Source organism: Podarcis raffonei, chromosome 11 (assembly GCF_027172205.1).
Source record: "Podarcis raffonei isolate rPodRaf1 chromosome 11, rPodRaf1.pri, whole genome shotgun sequence".
NCBI lineage: Eukaryota > Metazoa > Chordata > Lepidosauria > Squamata > Lacertidae > Podarcis > Podarcis raffonei.
This window is the reverse complement of record NC_070612.1, coordinates 15,806,437-15,812,436: the sequence shown is the minus strand read 5'-3', so window position 1 is coordinate 15,812,436 and position 6,000 is coordinate 15,806,437.

Below are 6,000 nucleotides of genomic sequence, written 5' to 3'. Positions count from 1 at the left end.
GTAATTTATGGACTTAATAGGTATCTAAAGCCATTAGTACATTACATTGATTATTGCTTTCATTTTCTGGATCAATGGTCTTGTTAGATAGTAAAATTCATGTTAAATTGCTGTTTTAGGGGTTGTTTTTAAAAGTCTGGAACAGATTAATCTGTTTTGCATTACTTTCTATGGGAAAGGTTGCCTTGGTTTTGGAACGCTTTGGTTTTGGAACAGATTTCCAGAACGGAATAAGTTTGAGAACCAGGGTACCACTGTATATAGAAATGAGCAAACCAGTGATATTTTAGGGAGCAGGCTAGCAGGCGGGGCCCATTACTTACATCATAGGAGCCTACACAACACAAAACACTTGCTGTATGTAGATTTTATTTTATTTGTTTTTTATCATATATTTTGGAAATGTACATCCAGTTTTTTCCCTTTAATTTTTTTGGGGGCCCCCAAGAGAGTGGGGCTCTAAGATATAGCTTGTTTAGCTTATATGTAAATCTGTGCACGATCACGGCTCCATGCCTCACCGCCCTGACAGAGCGCAGAAAGGGCAAAAGCAGCACAAAAACACCACCAAGCAATCCCATGAGCTTTTGCAAGTTTAATCCCAGGAGCCCTTGCGTGCCAAGGCACCGGAGCCACAAAATTCCCAGGACAACAACAAAGCACACGGACGTGAAGTATTTTGGTTTACTGGTTCAAATATGCCACAACTTTATTGGTTATAGATGTGAGCGGTTTGGCTTAGGCTTTGGGGTGAAGCCAGGCTATATCTTGACTCCTGCCTGTCTGCAGGAAGTCCACTGAAGGGTAAACCACCAATAGGGGCACCCTATGACCTACATCAAATAGGGGCACCCCGAAGGGTCCCTGTAGGGAATGTGACATGGCCCTAGTCCACGTCCAGGATTCGGACAGGATTCACACCCCAGATCCCTTTAACAAGATACCCTTACTGAGGAGGGGCAAGCAAAGGCCACAACCTCCCCTCCATGCAAACAAAGGCTTACCCAATACCTAACCTCACAAATGTTGTGACGATTGCTACCAGGTAGGCGAAAACCAAATGGCCGGTGCCAATTTGCCAAGTGAGGCAATTCCTATCATGCCACAACAATATGGTGACTGACAATTTTCCATAGCAAGGTCATATCAGAGGAAAGCATGAAAAGAGGGCAGATGGGGTGGGTGATCCGGTGATGGGGTGAAAGAGAGGGTGCTGACCAGCCATGCCACAGTTAAATCTCCTGTGGCCACACCCACACAGAGTTCTGATTGGCTGGGACTGTCCAACAAGGGCAGATCCCCAGCAACAACAATGCGGCTGGCATGACGCAGGGAGGAGTTGGAGAGTTTGAGTTTGAGCGAGAAGCCATGGAGGGAGCAATTTTGGTGTTTGCAGGCTTTGTGGATTTGAATGGTGCAATCCTTCACTGCTGCACAAGTACATCATCATGGAATTACATCCTTACTTGCAGCAGTGTCTAATGTGTTTTGCTCTGTGGGCCAGTGTGAAACACCATCCTAGTGGATGCACTGATTTGCAATATTATTTGTAATATTAAAAACAATAACCCTTGGTTTGTGTTATTTTTAAGAAACGTTGTGGATGACGTGATCCTTGACACCCATGAAGAATAAGGGTGATGCTTCCTGATCTGACCCAGAAATGTTCCTTGTAGGCAAGCAGATTTGGTTTTTTGACATAACCAGATACTGCGTTTATTACAGGATCCCTGGTTGGCTGGGATCACTCAAGCAAGGAAGATGGCTAGGTAAAACAACTGTGCTGGCTCAGGGGAGGTCCAAACTATGCATAGCTTTTTAAAAAAGTAAAAGTATGCAGTGAGCATTTTAGCTCTTCTGAGAAAGCACCTTCCAGAAAACTTAGAAATATTTGTGGACAAATATTGGAACAGCCCTATGCGCAACATTGCATAACATTTGGAGCTGATCTGACCTTTGCAACAAACAAAAACAGTTTATTTTACATTGTATATGGATTCTCATGCTACTAAACCAGAAGACCCATAAACAGCTTTTTTTTTAACCACTTAGGTTTCTCCCATCCAAATTGCTGTGCAAGCAACTATAGAGGGTGAAAAAGCGTCCCATGCCTTATAAGGAGGGTTAATACTTTTATATAACCATAGCATGACTATGTGAGCATTTTGTCACCTAACTTAAAAAAAAAATAATCACAGGAAATGTGATCAACTGACATAAATGTGTTTCATAAAAGTAGAGTCTTTAGTTATGCAACAAATGCAGAGCCCTCAGGTCATCCGAAACACGTTATCTTTCCACACATCTAGAAGTACCTCATTGGTTTTCAGACAACCTGTCAAGCAAAGAGTAACAAAAGTGTAAATTCACTCTGGTCAAATTCCAAGTGGGAGTTTTGCCAGTGGTTTGCTGAACAGGAGTAAAGAAGGGGGATAAATTTGATTTAGTTCACAATAAAAGGTGAACTTCTCTCATTCATTCTTTACAAAACAAAATCAAAGCAAACCATAGATCTCTTTCGAAATTCGCAATCCATGAATTTTTCTCCAGCCAAGTAATATATACAAATGTACATATATGTGTGTAAAGTGTGTGTTATAATGGATGTGCTGGTGAAAGTAATGTGCAAAACTGCCATATATCAGGCACAATTGCATTGCAAACGTGTGTATATTAGACAAGAATTTAGAAAATGTACACTTTAGGAGAGAAATTCACACTAAATTTTTGATGGACTTCCCTAATCAGAGGCAAGTTGTTGCTTCCCTTTGGCAACTTTTTGGAAATCTCTTCCAGTCAATTGCCCAGTCAGCTGGGATCACAGCAGAATAGACTGGACATATTATCTTGCCAGCTACTCAGCTTATTGAAACTATTCACACAAGAACTGCACATGCCCTATAAAGTGAAGGAAGATGCAAATAGAATGTGTGGGATTATAGTAATCCTGTCAGAAAGAGATACTGTTGTAATTTCACCTTTGTTGATAGAACCACCAAGCCTGAATTCCCTTGATGGTCAAAAATGTTTTATTATTTAGCATTCTTTTCTACTTAGATCTCACTGTTAGTTATTGAGCAAAAGCTCAAAGCAGGTTGTTGTTGTTTAGTCGTTTAGTCGTGTCCGACTCTTCGTGACCCCATGGACCAGAGCACGCCAGGCACTCCTGTCTTCCACTGCCTCCCACAGTTGTGTCAAACTCATGCTGGTAGCTTCAAGAACACTGTCCAACCATCTCGTTCTCTGTTGTCCCCTTCTCCTTGTGCCCTCCATCTTTCCCAACATCAGGGTCTTTTCCAGGGAGTCTTCTCTTCTCATGAGGTGGCCAAAGTATTGGAGCCTCAGCTTCAGGATCTTTTCCAGGGAGTCTTCTGTTCTCATGAGGTGGCCAAAGTATTGGAGCCTCAGCTTCAGGATCTGTCCTTCCAGTGAGCACTCAGGGCTGATTTCCTTCAGAATGGATCGGTTTGATCTTCTTGCAGTCCATGGGACTCTCAAGAATCTCCTCCAGCACCATAATTCAAAAGCATCAATTCTTCGGTGATCAGCCTTCTTGATGGCCCAGCTCTCACTTCCATACAGCTCTCACTTCCTACTGGGAAATAAAGCAGGTTATGCTCACTTAAAAACTTCCATAAACCAACAATAAAATATCCATTAAACAATCTATAAAATGCAATGTTAAAAGTAGGTTAAAAGTAGGTTAAAATGCAATGTTAAAAGTAGGTTAAAAGTAAAACGCCAGCACCAAGAACAACAATTTGCCTAAAGAAGAAGCAAAACATATTTTAGAAAAAAAAGTCCCCCCCAAATCCATCCATCTTAGAGCTGTTCAGGTAAGGCGCAGCCTTCAGGGAATGTGTGTTGCTAGGAGTCTGAGTGTCATATAATTCAGTGCTCATCTAAGCAAGGCCAGCCCACCCATGAAGCAAGGTGAAGTGACTGCTTCAGGCGGCAGGATCCAAGGAGCAGCAGATCTGGCTGTTTTGCCAATATGGCATACAGTGGCACCTTGGTTCTCAAACTTAATCTGTTCCAAAACCAAAGCGTTCCAAAACCAAGATGCGCTTTCCCATAGAAAGTAATGCAAAATGGATTAATCTGTTCCAGACTTTTAAAAACAACTCCTAAAACAGCAATTTAACATGAATTTTCCTATTTAACGAGACCATTGATCCATAAAATGAAAACAGTAATCAATATACTGTACTATAAAATAAATAAGACAGTATTTGTAGTCAGAAAAACAAATTAACCGAAAAAGCCTCAAAAACAAAAATGCAAAATAAATAGCAAAAACAAAAGCGCCAAATACAGTGGTACCTTGGTTCTCAAACTTAATCCATTCCGAAATGCTTGAAAACCAAGGTGCGGCTTTTGATTGGTGCAGGCATCCCAAAAACAATAGCCGACAGCCGCATTGGACGTTTAGCTTCCGAAAAACGTTCGAAAACCGGAACACTTACTTCTGGGTTTTCAGAGTTTGGGAACCAAGGCACCTGAGTACGAAGGCATTTGAGAACCAAGGTACCACTGTAATTCCATTGATTAAGGTGGAAATAACAACAACAACAACAATAAAAACAACTAAACAACAAATATGCTACATGTTAATTTATGGACCTAATAGGTATCTAAAGCCATTTGCACATAACAAATAGGAGCCTACACAACACAAAACACTGTTGCTGTATGCAGGTTTTATTTTATTTGTTTTTTATCTTATATTTTGGAAAGGTACATCCAGGTTTTTTTCCTTTAATTTTTTTGGGGGGCCCCAAGAGAGCGGGGCCCTAACCTATAGCTTGTTTAGCTTATACGTAAATCCGGCACTGGTTGCGGTGCTCATCTCGCTTTCAGGCCAAGGAAGCCAGCGTTTCTTCACAGACAGCTTTCCGGGTCATGTGGCCAGCATGACTAAACCACTTCTGGCTCAACAGGACACTGTGACAAAGACAAAGCACATGGAAACGCCGTTTACCTTCCCGCCACAGCAGTACCTATTTATCTACTTGCACTGCCGTGCTTTTGAACTGCTAGGTTGGCAGGAGCTGGGACAGAGCAATGGGAATTCACTCCATCACGAGGATTTGAACCGCCAACCTTCCGATCAGCTCGCCCAAGAGGCTCAGTGGTTTAGACCACAGCATCACCTGCTTCCTTCCTCTGCCCTTCATTGCTTAGGCGTGCCACAAAAGTCAACTGTGCCTCTGTAGTAAGAAGGGAACTGAAGCCAGGAGCTGCAAATCAGCTTAATTGGTTTCCCTTTTTTATTTAGAAGACAACAGATGTTTGTTACTATAGAAATATCCATCACTGAGTGAACTCAGAAGTAGAGGAAATAAAAAAGTTATGTACAATTGGTTCTTGGAGGAGAACCCCCTCCATCATATATTTATCAGACAAATATTTTAGATCTCTGATCCTGGAGTCTATCCCAAGATTCAGTCACTCAGTGGCTCAGCCACAAAGCTCCATGGGTGGCTTTGTGCAGCTCACTGTCATCGCAGCCTGACCTACCTCATTGCATTGACATGCACACCCCATTAACAGACAAATGGGATAAAACGATCACACATTAATTTCAGAAAGCCAATTTACTCCTAATATCATGGACTGGCTGGATGCACAGGAGGAGTTGAAGGTGCCAGCTGGAGAACCTACAAAGGAACCCCCAGAAGAAGAAGGCTCAGAGCCAGGGGATTGGTGGAGGACGACAATGAGTGGCAGGAGGAGGTGTTGGAAGCTGAAGAGATAGCAGGGTTTTGTGAGCAGGAAGAGTATGTGGCAGAGAGCAGTCCAGAATCAAAGGCAGAAGCAGAAGAGGGTAAAGAGGCAGAGTGGAGGCAGGCTGCTAAAGAAACCAGGAAATCTCACTCTCCTGCTACACCCTCTTCATTTCTCTGCGTGTTCTGGAAGCCCAACACCTACATACACACAGCCCAAGCTTGCACCCCAGTGAGGTCACTTTGGTGCCACTAACGCAGCAGAAACAATACA